General features: G+C 35.7%; 1 pseudogene; it reads left to right on the top strand.

The window, feature by feature from the left end:
- The first annotated feature begins 248 nt into the window (after nucleotides 1–248).
- Nucleotides 249–825, top strand: LOC120251935 (annotated as a pseudogene).
- The last annotated feature ends 23,394 nt before the right edge of the window (nucleotides 826–24,219 follow it).

Consider the following 24,219-nt stretch of genomic DNA (forward strand, 5'->3'; position numbering starts at 1 on the left):
GGAAGAGAGGACAGAAGGAACAGATAACAATGGCCCTCGCCATGGAATGCCTTCTAAGATCAAGGGATTATTTGAGTTCTACATTAAGGCTTTCTCAAAGGGAACACCACTCACCTTGAGATAGGTTAAAGCATCCAATATTGCCCAGCTTGTGAAGGTTTCGAGCATAGTAATATGATGCTCAAATGTCAAACCCTTAATGGAGGTTGCTATTTATACATGTGAAGAATGTGGCTTTGAAATTTACCATGGATAGTGACCTTGAAATGGCAAGACATGTTGTACATGTGCACCAACATCTTGAGTCTCCTTCCCTTGGATTCTAAACAATTGAGGCATCTATTCTTCGTGCATACATTTCTACTACTCAAAGAATAAGTCCCTCTATACCAAGGGAACTTGAAGAGTATGTTTCCACTGCGTACTCAAGAATTTGCCAAGATGAAGCCAAATCAAGTCTACCACACTCTTATACAATTGTGAGAACTCTTCTTAGTATTCTTCAGATCTCCATAGCATTATCAAGGCTATAGTTTTCAGAAACAATTCATCAAAGTGATGTTGATGAGGCCCTATGTCTAATGCAGATGTCAAAGTTCTCATTGTACTCAAATGATCGCTAGAGATTTGGTTTAAATGTCAACTTTTGCGAGTTGAAGCAATAAGAACAAACAAATTGGATATCAACTAGAAACATGCACTCAATTGGATCTCCAGAAATAGTCATAGTGAAGCTCAGCTGAAAGAGTGCTTAGAAAATATGTTGCACTGAATCCGTGATAGATTCATCCCAACACTTTCGACATCCTTTTTATTGATGCATAAACTCCAACTTGAATTGGTTCTTAATTTTTGTTGTTCATCCAAACCTCCACATGCAAGAAAATCTGTTCTCCGATCCATTAAAATCATCGCCATTCACCTTTCCCCAAACTTAAGACAATGTTGATTGATGATGAAATCTCAGCTCTTCAATAAAATATGAATTATTCACCTTGCCTCCAACTTAAGACAATGTTGCTTGATGATGAAATTTCAGCCCTTTAATAAAATCTGAATTATTCACCTTGCCTCTAACTTAAGACATTGTTGCTTGATGATGAAATTTCAACCCTCCAATCAAATCTAAACCATCCATCTTAAATTGCCTTGCCCTTTTTGCTTGATGATGGAATCACAGCCTTCCAATCATACAAATACCTATCTTCTGATGATCAAATCTGAATCATTCATGTTGCCTCAAATTTAAGTTATTTCTGCATGATGATGAAAGCATGGTCCTCCAATTCGATCTCTTGATGATCAAATCAGAACCATTCATCTTATATTGCCTTGAACTTAAAATATTTCTGATTGATGATGAAATCATAGCCATCCAATCCTATCTCCTGATCTAAACCATTCACCATATTACCTCAAATTTAAATCAATCACACAGATGCTAGTCATATCCACCATCCATCAATTCTTCCTCTTTAAGTACAAACCACGCTATATTACATTCTTACCCCTTTATTATATTTGCAACACTAGACAAATTGACTACACCTAAAACATTTAAATAGGCTTCACAGAATAACTGAATGCACTTAGACTCTCAACTTCAACTATTTTCCTTTTCTCAAACATCAACAGAATCAAGAAGTAGCCATGGCATACAAAAAAAAATTGTGTTCATCTCGAGATGGTGACAAAAAGTAGATTTTTAACAAGGCGGTGATAAAAGCTTGTGTATAAGTAATGCAAAGTATACTTTTCTTACATTAAGCATTACTTTTATCAGATTTTATCACTCATTCGTGTGAATTTGTATTCTTTTGTGCAATTAGGGTTGTGGAGACAAGTTTTGAAGAAAGGAAGCAAAAGTAGATCGTGGACGCGATTGGTGATGAAGTTCTTGGATTGAACAAACGTGAAAACACAAGTTGTGCTCAAAGACATTTGGGTGTGTGCCAACCTCCGTTGTGCTCAAGTGAATACACATAGCGGAGAGGCACAAAGGCAGTCACACTCATATGTTCCGACTTGTGTGATATTGTCAAGAGCTTCATCAATGCAGTTTCATTGAAGATGCGATGTGATCTACAACATGGAAGTGTGCTCATTCATACAGCCTTGATGAAAAGAATGAATTCGAGAGTATTTTGGCGAAGTACAGTAGCAATTACTGTAGCAAAAATAATGTAGCAAAATCACTATAATAGCTACAATTCATAGCACGCGGGAAAAGAAGTTCTGGAAATCCACACAGCCATGTGGATGCCTGATTCCAGCCCTATAAATACCGTTTTGAGAGTTTTATTTGGGGATCTTCTTCCTATCTTTTGCCCATCTTCTAGGGAGAGGCGGCTAAGGTTTGGAAAGGCTTTTGTTAGGTTTTTGGAGTGGTTCTACATCATTCGACATCGAGTTCCTTTGGAGGAGAACTATTGGGGAAGCTTTCATCGGCATCGATTCGGCGAAGTGTGCCTTAGGTTTGACAAGGAAACCTTTGGAGAAGATGAGGCGGCTCCACAAGACAATCATACGGACCACAAGGAGGTTTTATGTATGGACTGCTTGCACTTATCTTTGATTTCATATTTGCTTTTGTATTGCTCGATAAAGAGATAAAACCCTAGTGAGTGCTTGGACTTGTAAACACTAGGACGATTTTGTTTCATTGACTCTTATTATGCTTCTTCAATTGATGTTTTAATTGAGTTTCAACCTTGAATGCATGTTGAATTGATTTTCTCTTAGAGTAACACTGGGGTTGAGAATCTATCTTGGTCATCCTTGAGGATAGGTGACACTCTATTAGGATTAGATAAAGCAAGGTTGGAGAGGGTCAAGAGGGTGAGTCGAGAGGTAGCGAAACATCCCATATCCCTTCCGATGTGATTTATCCTACCTCCACATTCCAAAAGTTTTTTGCGGTCACGATAGAGTGAAGTGCTAAGAGACAAACTCCACTGGGGCTTAGTTGCGCGAGCAACAGAGTGAAGTGTTGAAGTAATCCTTAGTGCTGGGGCTTAATCATGACTATGGGTCTTTTGCCTAGACCAAAGGGTTAGATCTATATTAGGAAATAGGGTTTATTACTTGGAATCCCTAGAGCTTCAAGCAACCCTACGCAGTGTGAAGCGTCGAGAGTATTTCTTTCCACCAGGGCATAGTGTAAGTATTAGTCATGGTTGACCTTAGGTTCGGGATAGCGTGTCTTTGGATTTCCACGACCCATTAAACTTCAATTAGGAGGCATAATTATTAGTCTTGCACTTGAAACAATAGTCCTAGGGTGAGTAATGTCCAGGTATCCCATCTTTCCATCGATTACCTCTCCTTATTTCTGTTGCTTTTTTTTCTTTTTTGTTTATTTTTATTTGCATTGATATTGTTCACTCAAATCACAAATCGGTTCACTCTATAGCTAAATAGCATTACTACTTGCTTCTTAACAACTAATCCTTGTGGATACGACTACCCACTCATCGGGGTACTTTATTACTTTGATAACCTGTGCACTTACGGTACACACACGCAAGGGGTGTGTCAGGTGTTAATGGGATAGATATTTCAAAATGGTAATGAGGAAAGCAATGCGGTGATAAGGTACAGACAATGGCAAATTTCAAAGCAATAACACAATGAGGCAGGCAGCATGATAACAAGGCACAGACAGTGGCAGCAACATATATATATATATATATATATAAATTATATGTTCACATGTAAATGATGTAAAAAGAATATATATATATATATATATATAATAAACAAATAATTAAATTTTATAATTTGCAATTTCCTTATCTTTACTTGTACACGAGCCCTTAATCGGAGGTTCCCAAGATTTTAATCTAGGGTAATTAATAATAGAGGCTTGCCTCCATTAGGAATGGAAGAGTCTACAAAAATAAAATAAATAATATTTGTGATTTGATATATCGCATGGTGTCTCTTTACTGACACAACGCTAGGGCGGGTATTCTAGATTCCACAATCTTTCCAAAAAAAGTGATAGAACTTTGCATTGAAACCATCATGCCCTGGGCTTACCCTTCATGATAATTACCACTGTTTACATCTTAGTAACTAAAGTTGGACTTGAATATCCATAGTGACCCAATACTAGCTCAACCTAGCTTGGGATATGGTCATGCAACTTGTTCAAAAATGGATGGGACATACGGTTATCCCACACTCTATTAGGAAATGTGTCCAACATCAGCAGGGAATTGGCGAGGGATTTGGTTGAGGTGATTATGCTATCTCATCTCTACTTGGACTCCTTCATGATCTTTATGATTTTTATGATACATCGAGCATGATCCTCATGACTCTTGTTTCTCATCAACACACTAGGTCCTCCCATGATTAATTATTTGTTTTCTAGCATTAATGGGATTTTAGTTTCCATTATCAACATTACACCACCTTTCAACGATTAAGTTCCCTCCCCAATATGTATTGTTAAAAAAATTTTAAATTTTTACACATAATTCAACCTTCTTCCCAATAGTGTTCTTTGTAGTCTTTAACTATGGTTCTAATCTCAGAAATTAACAAAGCTTCCCTCCAACTCCTTGGAGCATAAGTTTATTTTAGATATGGTGTTCACTCCTATGGAAAGGTTAAATATGATTATTTTATTACCATAATGAAAATGTGTTTTGTTGTGGTGAAGCTCAAGAAAACAAATATACTATAAATTCAACACTTGACTATCTTAATCATATTTAAAAGGAAAAGGCCAATTATTATGCTGCATCTTTAATTTACCTTGTTTTTCCATAAAATATCAAATTTGTTTTACGCATAAGATTTTTTATATTTATTCTAAATATCATAAACTAGAATTATAGGGATCTTTCCAATTAAGATATTATAACTAGAACTTTTAACCTTGTGTAACATCATAAATATGATATTTTTTTTTGGTTTATGTAAGAAAATACATATTTATAAGGAGTGAGAAATTATCTCTTCAGTAATATTATCTAGTGGCATGATTGTCTTACTAAAGAAGAATATTGGAGTGGTTTCTCATTACTACTATGAAATTGAATTGTGTCCTTCATCTCCTGATCTTCTCTTGATACAAGAGACCTTTTATACTCTTTGTTAAGAACAACAACTAATCATCCAACTTATGTAGAAAACTTGGTTTAAATTTTAATTTTTATTTGCTTTTAATAATCTATGGCTAGTATTAGGTAATTTTAGCATTGCTCTACCCTTAGATGGAGGTGAGGCTATTCTTGCTACTAATTACTTTCCTCATTCAAGAATCTTTTGATATTTTATTTCTTATGGTGTGGTAATGAACTAAATTTGCATTACCCTTTATTTATATTTTGCACCAATTAGCTTAACTATGCTAGAGCCTAGCTAAGGTTGGATAATTTTTATACTAACTTTCACTAGGCATTATGCATGTCCTCTTACTCAATGTTTCATATTCCTAGGCAGGGATTTGATGGGATAGTTACATTGGTGGCCACAAATGTTTTTAAGTTATAACACAATGGCACAAGTCTTTTTTTTATAACCTGGCAGCCACAAAAATTTGTTCTGGACACAGGAGAGGCCCAAGGGCCTTTTTTTGGGTTGTTTTCGGTGATAGTGCTGAAGTGGCTACTAGCTCAAAATATTAAATTCGGATCCATATCTTACGTGGAAATCTAGCACATCTTCAACTTAATTAGTGGACATGTCATCACCTCATCATCTCCAGCTTAGCACACTCTTCTTCACCTTGTCCCCAGCCCGACCAGTATATCCAGACTAGGGTATCTCTCTAGCCGTAATCTGAAGGCTCCTCCTCTCTCCTTGGTAGTCCAAATGCATTGGTTTCTTGGGCTCAGGCCGGTGGGATTCATTCTTTTGCATTAAACTATGAGGGTTGCATCCGTGGCTTCTTTGCCAGCAAGTGGTTCCCCTTCTTTTTCTTTAATGGTGAGGGTTGCATCCGTAGCCAAGTACACACCCATGTACTCACCCATGTATCTCCCAAGTATTGGCAATGTGGAATTTCTAAAGAAATACACTGGCAAAGTACATGGCCATGTACTTGATCATGTAAACCTTCCTAGTTCAAGCACAATAAGATTTTAGAAAACTATTATGGCAAAGTACACGCCCATGTACTTACCCGTGTGACTCACAAAGTTGAATAGTGAAATTTTCTAGAGAAGTACACCAAAAGTTGCCATTTTATACACCTGTGTAACTCCAAAGTTGATGATTTGAAGCTTCCAAAGAAGTACATGGGCAAAGTACACGCTCATGTAGTTGCCTGTGTACTTGATTTTTGGGGATGTAAAAGGAAAGCTGAAAAAGGAGAAAAGGATGTTGAATTTAGGAGATCTCTTGGAATAGAATGACAGCTAGGGTGTTGGTGTGAGGATAAAGAAGAAGAGGGAGGCCGAGAGAGTCGCCAGAATGACGATCCTTGGCAATGATATTGGCTCACATTAGAAGGGGGTTTTCTTTCATCGAGTTTGTTTGAGTCCATTATTTCATTTATTTTGTGATGAACATTGCCCTATTGGAAGGCTAACTTCCTTGGGTGTTCGGATTTGATGTAGCTTGTGATATTCTCACTTTCATATTGTTTTTAATATAGATTTTCTTTGGATTGTTGGATTCATCTATGTTCTTATCTCGTTGAATTAGTATAACGATAGTGGCTTATTCATTGTGATTGCGTGATTGAAATTGATAGATTCATTGCATTAGGATCATCCATAGATGAAGGGAATCATTAGCATGCACTAGATAGAGGTCTCTTAGATTGTTCCAGTTAAAAATGTTGTAGCAAGATCTCCGATCTCTAAATAGGGGTTTCGTCTATCTCATTGCAGTCGTATGAAAGTAGAATTTAAAAAGATTTAATTCTACCATAATATAAGATATTGAGGCATCTCATGAGAGCACTCGATATATTCTTGAATACCCTCAGTCTAACAACACTTAGGTTCAATCTATGTTAATTGCATTACTTAATTTTAATAATTCCAAGTGAAATCTTATTCGAACACCTCTTTCATTTAATTGGTTAATCACTTCTTCGAAACATCAATCTTAGTTCTTAGCAATTCGGAATTTTAGTTTAGCAATTCACTTCTCTATAATTCACTTCTCTATAACTTGATTTCTTGTTAAATAACAAGGATATAGTTAGTAATAATGATTTTCAGTCCCTGTGCCTACGACAACCCTACTCACACAATCACTATTACTTGATGACCAGTACACTTGCAGATTAGTGCATAGCAAATCATACGCATCACCTATCTCTTATCTTTTGACTTGGTAGAGTCATAGGCAGAATCCCGACTGATCTACCTTCACTACTAAGCTAGAGTGATGTGGAGAGGTAAATCCAAGAATAGATTACACTACTACTCAGTTTGAGTATATCTAATATCATAAAGTCCTAGACCGACCAAAACCTCCATCACACTCATTGGTAACTCTATCTGTAAGCCCTAAACTATATAACTATAGAGCTACTTAGGCTAATTTGTGTCTCATCAAAAGAAAATGTGACCATAACCTCCAAAACAATATCTCTAAAAATTGTCTATGGAATCTCAAATAAATTCCTTTATGCTCCCACATCTAGTAACTGATGTACTTTGTTAGCTAGTCCAATCCTCCCCAATACTAACCAATCTAGGGTCCTCACATCTCTAAGCCATCGAGTTATGAGCTTTTCTCTCTCTCTCTCTCTCTCTCTCTTGGACATCATTTGAGAATTCATGTAACACTATGACTCTAGAGGTCTCACCCTCTGAAGGTCTCTTAGCAAGCCTACAAGCAAAGGTCTTAACCCTCAACAACTTTCCTACAAAATATAAATTGAAATTAATCAAATAAAACTCAAATATATGATAAATATGGTTAAATATAGCTCAAACACATACCCATGTTCAGTAGCTGGGTTCAACAAAAATAAACTAAACATGGCTATGGCCTAGACAAACATAGCCGTGCTTAGTAGGTGATGATGAATATTAAATTATACATGTTTTTACATTTAATTTATAGCACTCATTATGCACTTTCAAGTTATTTGTAGTCTATTTGATGGCTAAATACTTCTTTTGTGGTTCTAGGGGCCTATTGGAGCATAAGAAACATAAAAGAGGTGTTTTAAAGTAATTTGGAGTAAGTTTGAACGAAAACTGCCTAACCATGGGGTCAACCACCCTGCTTTGGTTGGGAGGGGTGGATCCAATCCTTAAACCACACCCCCATGGTTGGCTCTAAAAAGGCATAATCATGCCACCAAATATGATTTTAAAGGCCCTACTCTAGATGTATCCACCACCTCATCCACAAGGTATGGATGACCTCGTGGATTGTAATTTTTGGGTTCAATGTAAGAGGTGCCACTCAAAAAAAAAGGAAGGGAATCGAAGAGTTACCGAGATGAACTTCTACCATACTTGCAGAAGCCTCAAGTGAGGTTCACTGTTCCTCCAAAGGCAGATTGCGCTGAGATTCAAGCGTTTAAAAGAGTTGTCAAAGAGAACGAGATGGCAAATTTCTCATCACTCATGCAACATCTAGAGATGAATTAGAAGATTGGAGAATGGTCTTCATCTTCATCTATTGAAGTGACAAGGGAGTCTATTATGGTTTCTATTTATATGTCTTCTTTCATATATTTTGTTGACCTTTTGAATATGATAGCTTAAACTTTCTTTCGGGTATTTGGATTTGGGAAACCTATGATGAACTTGCAATTCGATATCAGCTTTTATTGATTTTTGTTTCTATTCTTATGATTCATTCATGTTGTGCATAATATCTTGGATTGTTTATAGCGAGAGCTTCAATCCTTGTTTAATTTATACTTTGTGATTGAGAAATCCTTTGTGTGATAGATCTAGTATAAATGAAGAGAGTCAATGATTTGTCTAGAGATAGAGCATTATACTTTTCCACCTAGAGTTTAGAGCGAGGCTTGATCCTAATGTGGAAGATTCATTAAGTGCTAATGCAGTTATACTACAATGAGGTTGTAGAGAGATCTCACCTAGGTGTCATAGGGGACTAGTTGTTGATAGACTTGAGAGAGTTATCTTCATGATTTTAGAATCTCTACCATCCACAAAAACCAACCTCTGAATCAATATCCATAGCCAGTTGCAAGTATAGTCACAAGTGGAACCTTATCCAAATACCAACTCCATTTACCTGATTTACTCTTCATCCTTGATTTTCACTCTTACAATTCATCTTTAAGATTATTTTAGTTCCCTTTAAATCTTCTTTCACCTCATTTAAGTTAATTGTTAGGCTAGATAGCAAGGGAAAAGTAATTACTAGTACTTCTATTTCCTAAGGGATATGACAACCTTCTTCACCACTTTATTAAGTGTGCGACCTATGCACTTAGGGGCATGACCACATGGTCAATGTGCATCAGAAGTGTTGTGCAAAATTAGTTCAACATTGTCATGCCCTAATAGAACACAACCATGGTTTGATTGGATGTTGTGTAGTTTTTACTAAACATGGGCTCCAATCAAAGGAAACAAGGCTATTATTCCTTTTGAGTCAAGCCTTGTTTAGGCCTATGAAACCTAGTTGAAGTTCTAGTGGTAAAATATTCAATCTAAAGAGTTTGGCATCTCAGTTTTAGCAAGTATTTGAGTTCAATCAAAGTTGTAATGGAGTAGCATGGAAGTTTGGAAAGAAAATGCACTCTAAGCAAGATTTGATGTGCTCGAGTGAAAATTGAACACATAATGAAGATTCAAACATGTCTAAGAACCAAGAAGGTGTCTAGCTACTCATGAATGCAAGTTTCATATAAAATTCTACCAAAATAGAAGATAACAAATGTTCCATGGAAAACTCCCTTGAATTCTCGATGTAGAGATGATTTGGTGACTCGATCACCTTAAAAGATTGATCTCCTCCCTTAATTCTTCTATACAACTCCTCTTCTCAATGAATTAATGATCAAAACCTGCAAAAGGTGGCTCCAAGAAGGTCGTAAGAGATCTCTAAATTCATCTCCAAGAAGCTTCCATCAAATTCCAAACAAAAAGTCCCACTAAAAAACTATTGAGCATCTATTTATAAGGTCCCTGAACAACTCAATATGTGGGTGTTTAGTGGGCTTGTTAGGCGGTTAAAATCTTAAACAACATTTATTGGGGAAAAACACAGCCTAGGAACAAGTATCCACAAAATAAAACACAGCCATGTTCCCACACAAGCCCATTGGACAACACAAAGGGGTGTTTCTTAGCCATGTTTCCATACTAAGTTCTAAAGAAGTCTGTAAGCAGCCATGTTGAAGAACACAATTGTGTTCCTTGGGTGTGTTTAGTTCATTTAGTGTATTTTCTTCATCAAACGAGCTTGAAACTAGCTTGATTTGTTTCCTATCGCTCAAGCACCTATAAAAAAACCCCTAGATATGAAAAATAACAAGAGTGAGCATCAAAAGTTATCAAAATACTCATGGATCAAGAAAAATGCTATGAATAAAACTATTACATAATAAATTATCAAGCATTTATCAATCATTTGCTTCACATACATTTTACGCTTCAAGGAGGATTCCTAAGGTGGTATACCTCCTTGCTCATCTCAAAATCATGACCACCTATAGCAAAAGAATCTAAAAATGAATAAAAAACATGCTCACCTTATATTGATTGTGAAGAAGGGTTGTTTTACTCTTATGTTTGGAATGGTGTCCAAAAGGGTGACTTCATCTTGGCTCTTTTTCTTTCCACTATCTCTTTTAAATTTATTACTCTGTATATGGGGGTGTCTTCCCTTTATCAAAATTAAACCACTTTTCAATAGGTCTCCATCCATCCAGTCCTACATAACTTCAGAGATCACATAGTCATTAGCATTCACACAATATCAAGCATCATGAAAATCACTTGAATGCTTCATGACTTTGGGTAATTTAAATATGGCCTCCTCATCCTATATTCTAAGAACCATCTTTCCATCAGTTACATTTATCAGTGCTCATAAAGTGGCTGAAAAGTGATAACCTAGAAAAAGAGGAACCTTAACATCCTCATTGACATCAAGGATCACAAAATCAATAGGAAAACTAAACTTCTTTGCTTCACTAAGATATCCTTGACCATGCCCATAGGATATCGAATGGATATCTTCACTAGTTGGATGGTTATGTTATCTTAGTGGTTTTTGGCTTTCCTAACGCTAGTTTCCTTAACATCAGATATGGAATAGCATTAATGTTATCACCTAGGTCTGCCAATGCTTTCTCCTCTACTGAACTACCAATGATGCAAGGGATACTAAAACACCCCAGATTCTTGAGCTTCTATGTTAGTTTATTCTACACAATTATCCAGCATTCTTCAATCAGTGTGATTATAGAGATTTTATCAAGCTTCTATCTTTCATGCACAAATCCTATAGGAATTTAATATACTTAGGCATTTGGGACTAATAATTGCTTTTTTATACATATTAGAGCACATCACTTATGTATATTGAGCATGACTTTTATTAGACATTAATATCACGTATTTTGTGTTCTTTTGTCCAATCAGGGTGTGTTAAGGAGATTTGAGAAGAAATGAAGCAAATATATGGGGTTGGAGCATTTTTTTTGAAATTCTTCTATGAGCTATAGAAACAAATGCATGGGTGTGTGTTTTGACACCAACTCGTGTATCATTTTCATAAGCAATTTCAGCTGTATGAAGAGGCAAGAGCCACACACCCTATCAAATGGCCGTGTGCCCTTATACATATACTATAGCAGATTTACTGTAGAAGGCCAAAACAGTACATGGGCATCCACACAGCCGTGTGAGAGGCCATGTAGAGCCTAGATTTTTAGGTTTAAAATGTTGTATGTGCAAGTTTTATAAATCTCTTTTGTAAGTTTGAAAGGAGACTACCGCTAGGATTTGGAGAGGAGGTCTTTGCACTCAAGGAAGTGTTCCTTCACCAACTTTCATCGATTTCTCCATCATCATAGGTATTAGGAGAGTCACTAATGACTTGATTCGGAGGTGGTGTGCCTAGCTTCGTCGGAGGGATTCTGGAATACATTGGAGTTGCTTATCTAAACCATCATCATATATTCAAAAAGGGGTTTTCTTTATGGATTTTACTTATTTTCATTTACGGATTGATTGGATTTTGTATTGCTTTAGGGAGAGCTAAACCCCTAGTGGGTGCTTCGGTATGTGAACCCTATAATCTAATCTATACAAGACTTTTATTGTGCTTTTGATAAGTGCTATATTAATACATATTATATCGATCATCTTTAGTACTTAAGTGGTTCTCAAGAGTATGTTTAATAGATAATTGGTACTTAGTTTGTTTCATTATTGTTCACAGGACAAAAGAAGCACAATAAAAGCTAAAGGAATGAAATTGGGAGCAAAATATTGCCAAAAGCAACGAACAAAGAATTGCAAGGGTAAGATACAAGGCCATGTACCTGCCCTGTATACTTTGTCAAGTGAGTAATCCAGATAAACACATGGACACTATGTGCATGACCGTTCACTCCACATCTAGGTTCCTACTGAGAAGAACACGGCCGTGTAGATAAAGTACACACCCATGTACAATCAAGAAGTTACAAAGCATGATCCAAAGGAGAATACAGGCAAACACAAAGAATATGGCCTTGCAACTCTAGAGATGAAGTGAAGATCCATCCAAAGAATTACACAGCCAGATGAAGTGATATACGATCATGTACATCAAACTGTGTTCCCCAAGTGCATGAGTTTTTTATCCATCCAGAGATTTACACGGCCAAGATTTATGCCCGTGTACGTGTACCAACCAGAGTTTTGGAGATATAAATAGAAGTTTGAAAATGTTATTTGGGATTAAATTTTTAACCAAATGTCTAGGGAAAAGAATAGAGGACTGACTGCTAGGGTTTAGAGAAGATCAAGGGCATCAAGGAGGAGATCGAAAGAGTAGCTAGAGTGATGATCCAAGGACAATGATATTGTCTCATGTCTACTCCAACATTGAAGATAGTGAGAGGGGGTTTTCTTTTCCATGACTAGGGTTTTAGAGCTTTATTTTCATTGCTTATATATAAACATTAGCCCCATGGAAGGCTAACTTCCTTGAGTGTCCGGATTGATGTAGCTTAGGAATACTTTATTTTTATATTGCCTTTTCAATATAGATTACCTTTAGCTTTTTTGGGTTCATCAATGTCTCTTTATTGTTAATCTAGCATAACGAGAGAGGTTATTTCATATTGATTTCATAATTGAGATCAAGAGATTCATCATGAGAGATCATCCATTGATGAAGGGAATCAAGAGTGCGTGCTAGAGATAGGCCACTTAAGATGTTTTTTCATATTAGAGTCGTGTAGCAAGAGCTCCAATTCCTATTAGGGATTTCCTAGGTCTTTATGCAATTATGCGAAAGTAGGTTTAGAAGAGATTCGTTCCTACCATAACACGGGATTAGGCACCAAGGGGTCTTAAGAAAGAACTTGGTGTATGCTTGAAATCCCTCAATCCAACAAAGCTAGGGTTTATCTATATTGAATTATAATTACTTCAATTCCTAACTTCCCAAGTGAACATATTCTAGCACTGTTTTCATCTATTGTCTCTTGTTCTTATTACCCTTGATTTTGGTTTTTTATTTCTATTTGTCTTTTGAGAATTGATCATTGATTGTTAGTTAACTAACGGAGATAGAATTAGTACTTGTACTATCTAGCAGTTATGGATTCGACCTTGGTTCTTAGCATATTATTACTTCGATTGTCATGTGCACTTATGTGCATCCTCATCAACTTCTTTTAATTGAATTTTTCTGTTGAGTTTCATTCTCATGTTTCATTGCCATGTAATCCCTATTTGTTATACTTAGCTTGATTATATGTTCTAATCACTTTAGTGATGAGAGAGATCACTGCTAGGGTTAGATTCATGGAGATTAAAGAGGGTTGAGAGGGTAAGCCGTGAGATAGCGGAGCATCCCCTTTTTTTCCAATGTGATTTACCCTACCTTTGTATTATAAAAACTCTTTGCAATCTATATGTGATGTGTGTGTTGAGAGAACTCTCCACTGGGACCTCGTATGTGATTAGGGATCTTTCACCTAGAGACAGGGTTTGATCTATTCTTAGGAATTGGGTTTATCACTTGGGATCCCTAGAACTCCAAGTAGTTATATATGGTGTGAGCTGTCAAGATAACTCTTTGCTGGGCTCTCGTAGAGGACTAATTGTTGGTTGCCTAGGTATAGGGACTGGTGTATCTTTGGATTTCCAATGACTCAACCATACTCATTTAGGAAGCATAATATTAATCTATCACTTATTATAAGATTCTAGGTGGAACATTGTCCGAGCATCTCTAAATTCCTCTTTACTTCTCTTATCATTTTCTTATCTTTTCTTGTTTACTACTTGCATAATTGATTATCTCACTTCTTGTTTGATGCTAGATAATGAGTTTTAAGTTATATTAGTACTCCTATTTCCTATGGATTCGATTGTCCAAACCTTCAGGTAAACGCAAGGGGTGTGTCAGGGACAATGCCTCAATGAATAGAAAATTGATGTGCAGCCACTTGAACAACTTGAGGAAATGCTTAAACTTGTTATCTACTTGCCCTTTTCTTAATCTTGTGGGATAGGGGATTTGAGAGTGGCATTCCTGAAATGGTGCTTGCTTGGTCTAATTTCTCGTAACCTTTTTTTTTCTGTTGGTGGCATCTCCCCTTTAGTGTTCTTGTCCTATTTTCCCATCTCTTCTTCTCTTCCTTTCACTTCTCGCTTGTTACATAGGTTAATTGCTTTTATATATTCCCTTGGGTTGGTCTTTGTATTACTTAAGGTCTTTTGAAAAAGACCCTACAATTGGCCCGACTTGGTTCTCCAAAATCTATAAAGATGATTGTTGTTTCCTCAATGTGGTCTTAATGTTTAGGAAGTGGGTTTCATTGCTTTAGAAAAGCATATTTGTCAACCAGATGAACTTTGTGAGCATGCCTTCCAAGTTAATATTTTTTTCTGGGATGGCTAATACTGAAAGCTAGGTGCCACTACTGCCCCCGGGTACTTCAAATAAAATTTGGTTAATTCCTCCACCCTGGGTTAAATGTGTTACTATAGGGATTTCATTGGGCATGGCTACATTGTCCACAAAATCAACTTGTTCCATTGGCTCAAATTATGCCTATATAATTGTGTAATTAGTGGGTTTACGTCTCCCACCACAAGTGTCATAGTACATAATTGGGGCTGACTTGGCAATGGTTAAAGCATTGATCTTCCTGCTCAAAGCCTCCATGTTAGTTGAGAAGGTGTTATTTCCATACACGATATACAAACCAACTACCTTATTTTGCCTCCCATGTGTGTTCCATTGGTTGCCATTTATACCCATCTTCTTGAAAAGTTACTTAGCTATCTTTGATTTACTGTAAAGTGTCTCCCTACAACAGACATCGACCATCTGACAAGTGTTTTTGTTCAACCCATTGTAAAACATTTGCACCTTCATCCAGTCGGGAAAGCCGTAATGGGGATACCCTTGGAGGAGATCCTTTAACATTTCCCATGTCTCAAATAATGATTCTATGTCTGATTGAGTACAAGAGGATATATCATGGTGTAGTTTAGCAGTCTTGGCTAGAGGAAAGTATCTCACAAGGAATGCTTCTACCATCTAATTCTATATTGTGACTAATGCCTAAAGGAAATGCTGAGAGCCAGTTCTTAGCTTGACCATTCATTAATAACAGAAATAAATGGGGTCTAATAGCATTATCAAAGATATCATTAATCTTTAACATGTCACACACTTCTACGAAATTACCGATGTGAGCATTAGGGTCATCATCCTGGAGGCCATCAAAATAAACTATATGTTGAACCATTTGGATAAATGCAGGCTTAAGCTCAAAATTATTAGTTGCCACAACTAGTTTCATAATGCTATATCTTGTCCCTATTAGCGATATTCTTGAATAGTTCAATAATGTCTTCCAATGTTCATTCTATTCGGCCATATTTGTAAGCATTTCTGTGCTAGGTCCTTGTAGAAAGCTCTTTTGGCCTTTGATTCAAGAAACGCATTTCACAACCTTAAATGTAGGGTTTTTTTTTACTTCTCTATCCTCATCAAACAATTTTGTTAAGAAAAAAATTAATTAGATCAAAAGAAATAAGAAAAACAAAAGAAAAACAAATAAAGAAATAGAGAATTAAAAGGCTAAGTAGCAACTTCCTAGCATTCCTAATATTTTGGTCCTCGACAAAGATGCCTAAAACATAATCGCTCTCAATAAGGCATAGTGAAGTATGCTAGTACACAAGTTGATGAAGTAATATAGTATGCAAGAAATACAAGTTGTCAAACCCATAAGGACTAAAAGTTTCAGTATTAATCTCTTTTTCTTTCTTGTTATTTAGCTGGTAGATCAATGACTACTGAGATAAACTACATCTACTAGACTAACTAGATCTAGAAGAAGAACTCTAACATTGAACAACTAATAATGAGGGGGAAATCAGGTCATTGGAGAAGTTGACCAAAAATGGCTCCACATAAGATTTCAATTGCAATTTGATGTCAATATTGACTAAGTAATTGAGTTGTTGGACTACGGAGACTCTTGAAGTATTTCGACATCTCTTTTGAGAATACTGACACCTAATCACATAAGAAGTCAAGTCTAAAATATCTTCTCAACCTAACTTCATATGATTACATTAACATTTTGTGAATCTTTCTTCATAGGATTAACACACTTGCGGACTAACCCTAACTAGATGAATTCCAATGTCTTATTTTTAGGCACACTAGCTGATTTTCACTTGTGATAGATCTCTATGTCACATATTTCTCAATCTCAACACATAATCAAACACAGCTTTAAGGTTCTCAATATGAATAATCGAAGTCATCAAATCATATACAAGCAAATCTCAAACAACGCTATGTAAATCAATATAAATTGATATCCAATTACGAAAATTATCCTAGGTTTCACTGACATTCAAATACCTAAGGAGCTTCAAGTACTCATCCTAGGAGTACTCACAATACAACTAAGAAGAAAGAATATGGTGTACTCTCCGCAAGTGCACAGATCTTTACAAGTAATAAAGCGGTACCCTGTGAGGAGTAGGGTTATCAAACAACAGGGACTGGACTCCTAATACTAATCAATCTTCTAATGTCTAACTGGAACACAAATTCAGGGTAAGTGTGATAACTAGATAACCTAAAAGAGGAAAAGATAACAAGTTAGGGCTAGAAATAAACTAGGTGAGAACTGCAAGGATAGAGAAGTTCCTTAGACTAATCCCCTGGAGTAATGTGTATGGACTTGCTTCTAAGGTCTACCAGGTACATCCTAAGATCCTTGTGGGTGCTCAAAAGCTTTGTTGCATCTACGTCTATTGAATACGTCAATGGCTGCAAGTGTAACTACGGGCTTCATACGTGTCAAGTTTTGCAACTACACAAGGCAATCGCAACTACGACAATCCATACACGTCAAGTTTTACACAAGCATCTACGCAAATCAAGCACATCAAGTTATGAAAACACATGTAAAACACAAGAATACATTAGAAGTCCATAGACATTAAACCCATGTAAATCAACATAACATATAAACATCCAAGTTCATAGATCTGGGGCACCAGAGAATGATTAGCCCCTTATAGTTTTACAAATCAACAGAAGTCTAGGGAAAACAAAAGAATTAGAAGCCATAAAAGACTCTCCTCTTTGCTTCTCAACCACTCCGACGGTGCTCCGATGAAATCCTAGTGACTAAACTCCACTCCACTAGTGCTCTTGCACCATAGCTTCACTCCAGCCCCAAAAATGTAAAAGGAAAGATCTTGGTAGCCACCCCGAAGAAGAAGAATAGAAGACCATTGCAAATGACCTAGATCTGGGCTTAAAAGGTGTTTTTTGGGGTGAGCACGGTCGTACTTAGGTCGTGCTTTTACCCCTTGGAGTTCTCAAGAAAGTCTGGGCAATTGAATCAGAAATTCAACATAAGCATGCACGTGCTTTTCAAAGAGCACGCCCATGAAAGGAGCACTGAAACCGTGCTATTTCTCCAGAATTGTTCTATAGTGATTTGTTGCAGTAACTCAGATTGATACGGAATTCCAGAGATTTTCATGGGGAGAGAGCACCCCCGTGCTCAAATTGTGCTTCACCTATAACACTATATTTTGACCTCTTTTTCACACTGTACTTGTGCAGAATCCATTTTTTTTGCACAAGAACCTATTTTCCTACATAATTACATAATAATACCCATAGTAGCATCGAATTACAACAAATAAACGCTTAAAGACAAGATAAATACATGAAAGGGTATAAAAATATCTATATGAAATGCACTCATCAGAACACCAAAATATAAAATATGGACAACCTCATTGTTGCTTTAATTTTGAGTGACAGAATCCCGTTTTCAATCTTCCTTAATTGTTACGCCCCCATCTACTAAACTTGGCGTGCTAACAAACACCCACAAATTCACAAGGCATGGACCCTATAGGCATGCAAGGCCTCAGAACTGGTCTCACAACAGAAATATAACCTTCAAAATTACAACTTCATATACAAGTTGAATATAACAAGATTCGATTACAAGGAGGTTTTCTAAAACATGATTCAAATACGAACACAAACATAATGACAACCCATTTTTAGAAAGGGAACACTAACTTTCGCTAGCCCAATATGTTTCCCTCTGAAGTACTTACTCCTGATTTGAAAAGAATTAACAAAAAGATTATGAGCTTCACAGCTCAGTAAGTAACTCACTAAAAATAATTTGGAATCATATAGAATTTTAAAAAATCAAAATCAAATACAAATACAAATACAAATCCCAAAACAAAGTATAGCATTAACATAAGTGAAATTCGAAAAATCAAAGTGATTCGACAAAATACAAATTATCAGACAATCAAAAATATAGTAACGAACTACTCAAATTATCAAAATATACGTCTCCCAGATACTATGGCCAAAACAAAATATCAGAGTCATTTGTTTAAACTCGGTGACCCGAGTTAGAATTTCAAAGCACATTTGTTTATCCTCTGTGATGAAGTAAGAATATCAAAGGTAGTTATTCTTTCATTGACAAAGTAGTGTGAAATTATAGTCTCTTATCAGAGTTTCATGTCGACATGGTTAGTGATTAGCCCCTAATAATGAGGTTAGTGTATAGTTAACTAGACTAATAGCATTTAAATCAAAATAATTTTAATGTCTGAAAATGAGGAAAACACTAGAATTATAGATCAAGGATTTACAAAATATGCATTTGGCCAAAACTAGTAGCATTTATATGATCAGGCATTTTAGAAAATAGAGTTCGATTATGTTAAAAGAAACAGACAATATTAATGTTCCAATAAATAGGAGATAAATCCAAACATATAAAAAATTAATAGTGGGAAGGTATTAATTCAGAAATTCATTAGATAAATATCAACAAATAATTGGATAATATTTAACACATATTAAATAAATATTTAAGTATTTAAAAATAATTAAACAATACATTTGTAAGGTTTGAAAAATCTAGAATTTATAAATATTTACATATATCTATATAGATTTATATGTGGTTTTACTTACTTGAAAATCTCCCAACTTTAATCCCACACTTGTATGCCAAATATCTATCCTCCTTGAAAGTTCCTAAAAAAATATAAAATTTAAACTAAACCTTAACTCTTAGCGTATCTAATAACATATCATTAGTGTAAGTATAAAATATTTGATTCTAGATAGTACATAATCCTCTACTTTCTTACTTTGATAATATAAAGAATCACAGGTGTGATATCACGTGATAAATTTGGACAGCCCCACAACCCAATCAAAGAGGACAAATTCTAAAATGTACCTCTTTAATAGTCATCACCAACCTTTTTATATACATACATGAATGGATAAGCTAAGAACAAATACTCAGTTGAACACTTAGTTATATAATGTGTTAGAAATTCTAAACTAATGTCCTGTAATTAAAGGGTAAATAATTTGTAAATATATATATATATATATATTCTATGATGTTCGAAACCATAATAGAGTTGCATGAATGGTACTATCTCTACATTAGGAGCTTTGACCGGTCCACAATCTATGACAACCAATTATTTACCAAAAGGTTCAAAAGTAAAAGAATTTAAAACCTTGGATATAAAATAATAAGGGATAATTATATATATATATATACAAACACATATATTTTAAACAAGGCATGGAAGACTCTAACCAGAGAATATGGCAACACTTGTACTGAACTTACATAGAGTAAATTACGCTCGTAAGGGTGGTAGTAAGAGCCATCCTAGGAAGATTACGACCAGGCATTTACGACCTTAAGTTGGGCAGTAACATTGAGATAGAAGACCTTTACAGACAAAACTTACAAGCATAAGTCTGCCCATAAGGCATGCGACTGATCATCTCTAGCCCCTTATGGTATTGTTATTACGCCCATAAAGTAGCGGTAAGTTAGTAGGTATAAAAGAATCTGATGAGTGTCTTAAAATAATCTTTTGATGACAAAGCTTAATGAAAGAGGAGAAGAGTTTCTCCAAACTTTTGAAGGCGATTCATCAAGGAGAGGAGACTTACCCACCTTCAAGGAAGAGGATTGAAGTAGTCGGGGAGCACCTTGGTGGCATTTGTGGAGGAAAGGGGGAAGTTCATCAGCAATCTCAAGAGGCACAATAGAAAAGAGGGTTTTATGCTTTCAATCGTGTTTATCGTCTATTGTGAATTGCTAGATTATTCTCTTTGATGGAGAACTAATTTGTAGGTGTTTGGGCATAGATGAACTCTATGATTATTATTTGATTAACTTTTGTTGTAGATCTTTCATTCTTTTAAATTGATTTCTAATCACAATTATTCATTATTGAATTCAATTGAGTGTATCTATTGCCTTTATTTCTATTGTGGTGAGAGCCCTAGATTCATGTTTGATGTGCTTATGTAATGAGTAGAGAGACCCACCTAGTATAGGCAAGCCCTAATTGAAGCGGATTTGTGAGTAAGCCTTGAAATAAGGTACTTTAACAAGCCCTGATTTGAGAGTTCTCCCATAATACTTCTGAGTGAATTGACAAATAATTCCACCCTCTATACAATCATAAGGAGTAGTTATAGAGAGAGATCTCAACTTTACTGTATATGGGATTAAGGGCAATTACTTCGAGAGAAGAATTGTCTACACTGGTCCATTCTTGTTAAGAGTTCATAGAGTACAATGCGGTCATATATAGGATTGTCTGTATTAGCACCCTACCGGATTAGTTACTACTCACCTTGAGAAAGGGGTAATATATTTTAGGAATTCTCTTGGTTCAATATGGATTGCTAAACTTATACAACCATTGTTCTGGGCTTATGAAACTCTAGAGGGAATCTATACCCGAACGTCCTTTCCCTTGTTTGTTTAGCTATATTTGTTTCCTAGCACTTTTTATTCTTGTTTCTTATTAAGATTGTTTTCACATCACGTCTTTTTGATTGGGCTAGTTTTCAGATCAAGGATTAGTACTAGTAGACTCTATGTTTCCTATGGATCGATACTTTGCTTCTCAGCACACTCTATTACATGATGGGCATGTATACTTGCGTCCGTATCATTTCTAACTATGCCAGTCATGGCTAATATAATGCATGCACGCATTCACTACATCCACACATGATGAGCTAGAATGATAAGGGACAAAAGGCTGGGGATCACAATACCATGGTTCAGATTAAATATAAATAAACAAAGGGATAAGATGAACTAGATAAGAATATGTTTCAAAGATACAATGCAACTCACAAGGATTGAAACACCAATATCCGAAAAATCCAAAATTAATAACAGAGGTTTACCTAAAAACACCTCACAATCACAACATGGGTTGTAAACCACTCGACTCTGCCACCCACTCTATGAAGGTTGAAATGACAAGAAGCGAAAGGAGTGCTCAATCTTTGATTGCCTATAAGTTCTTGTTAGCTGCCATAGAGGAAAGGTAACGATAATCATGGTCTCACAGTGGGGATAAGGAAGAATTAATCGGATTCTGTTATTAGGATCCTAAATTAATAGATAAGTGTAAGAAAATAAGAAAGGTAAACATGCATATTTTATATTTGAAAATTTATTTTTAAATACAATGGCTAGGATCTAATCAGGGAGTGGGATCCACATGTATGTTGTGCTCCCTTCTCTCAAATCGGTGACGAACATTTATTGAATCTCCTTTATTCTTTCCTTAGGTCGGCAGAAAATTCCTCACAAAAACTGTTGTGGAGGCTTTTATATCATGCCCTAAAGTTATGATCCACATGGTTTTATATCCATGATAGATTATAGGGCCATAGATCCTTTTCCTGAGTCTAGTGTTCGAGGAGATCCATAGGGCCATGATGGAGGCGCGGATGGTCAGCCACAGGGTGTGATTATCCCCATGAATATGGCAGTGGATCTCTCTAATGATTCTCTACTTGAAATTCTTCTACTCGAAAAATGTTGGCGGATCTATGGTGGCATCAACAATTGTGGAGTAGGCGTGGATCTTCTAAGGAAAAAAAATTTTTAGCTCAACATTACTCCAAATTGCCACACGTTCTCTTCTTTTGCTTTAAAAGAGTTCATTAATATCTAAATTTATAAAAACAACAAATTAAGCACTACATAGAATAGAGTTGAATAAAAATAAGGTACATGCAATGTCCTCTAAACTTGATAAGAAAATATGTATAACTGAGCACTCATCAATATTCTTAAAGCAACCTTTCCAACTCTCATTCCAAACCCAAATAGTCTTATATCTGAGCAATCTAAATAGGAATTAGAAGTATCTTTAAAGATTTCTAGAATAAATTTAAAATTGGAATAATTTTCTAAATAGTCCCTCTATTTTTTCAAAGATGCCCTTCAGGTCCCTATACTTTAAACTGTAATCTTTTAGTCCCACTACTGATTAAATTGAGCAATGTTAGTCCCTATTAGGATTAGAATTTCGGATTTAGAAGGATTAACATGCCTCAATTTAAGCAGTAGTGGGACTAAAAAATTACAGTTTAAAGTATAAGAACCCAAATGTCACGTTTGAAAAAATAGAGGGACTATTCAAGGAATTAAACCTTCAAAATTAATTTGGAATCCAAGATCGAAACCTTAGATCTTTAACTCCCAATGATCTAGCACTCCCATGACTAATTTCTCAAAATTAATTAGGATTATAGCTCATAGGTTAAAGTTTTAAATTCAATCAAGGATAGAAATATAAGATCAAATCACACCTTAGAATTAAAAATTAAAAAAAAAAATAAAAAAAAATCATATCTTAGAATTTGAGATCCCTTTGGCCAACATACAGAGATAACAAGGTTGCTCTTAGCCTTTGGCTTGGGGGATTATTCTCGGAGAGAGAGAAGGAAAAGGAGGATTGAGTTCATGGTTATATGGCATTAACTAGAATTTGGATTCAGATCTCTCCTGCACTTTGACGATAATGATCTCCCTCTTATAGCCCACTAGCCAAACTGACATAGTTTTTCTCTCTTTGGAAGTTCATTCTCTTTTGTTAGATGACTGCACAGCTTTGCCACCTCTAAAGGCTCATTCTACTTCATTAGATGAGTGGGAGCAAGCTTACAATCTTTTGAGATTTTATTTTCATTTTTAGATGCATCGTTAAGTAAACTTTGCTATTTTTGGAGGGTCAATATACTAGATGACCCTCATTTTGATCCAGTTCTAATGGCCTAGATTAGGATAGGTATAACAGTTCAAATCGTGTTTGGGTGTGCTGACATTTTCACCATATCAATGTGCGTAGTATAACCTTTTTTTTATTTTAATTTTATATTTAATAAATTACTAAACACGCACAAAATAATGAGAGGTCCCGTACAATATAAATGGTCATGTATAAAAGATAAAAATAGAAAGGAGTAGAAAGAAAAAAAGCTAATCCTTTTGGCCCAATGTCTTGTCAATTAATTCAATAGCTTTTCTTTGTTAATAAACATATAGTTATTGTCGGGTCCTATTATAATTTTATATTGCAGTCTTCTATCATCTTCCTTCTAAATCTTTCGAGAGTACTTTCCAAACATGTAATTGAAACCAAATTATCCATGGCATTTGTTGGCTAAGAAGGGACTCTCCTTTTCCACGCTCCACGCCAGCTAAGC

This window comes from Dioscorea cayenensis, chromosome 20 (assembly GCF_009730915.1).
Source record: "Dioscorea cayenensis subsp. rotundata cultivar TDr96_F1 chromosome 20, TDr96_F1_v2_PseudoChromosome.rev07_lg8_w22 25.fasta, whole genome shotgun sequence".
NCBI classification, from domain to species: Eukaryota; Viridiplantae; Streptophyta; class Magnoliopsida; order Dioscoreales; family Dioscoreaceae; genus Dioscorea; species Dioscorea cayenensis.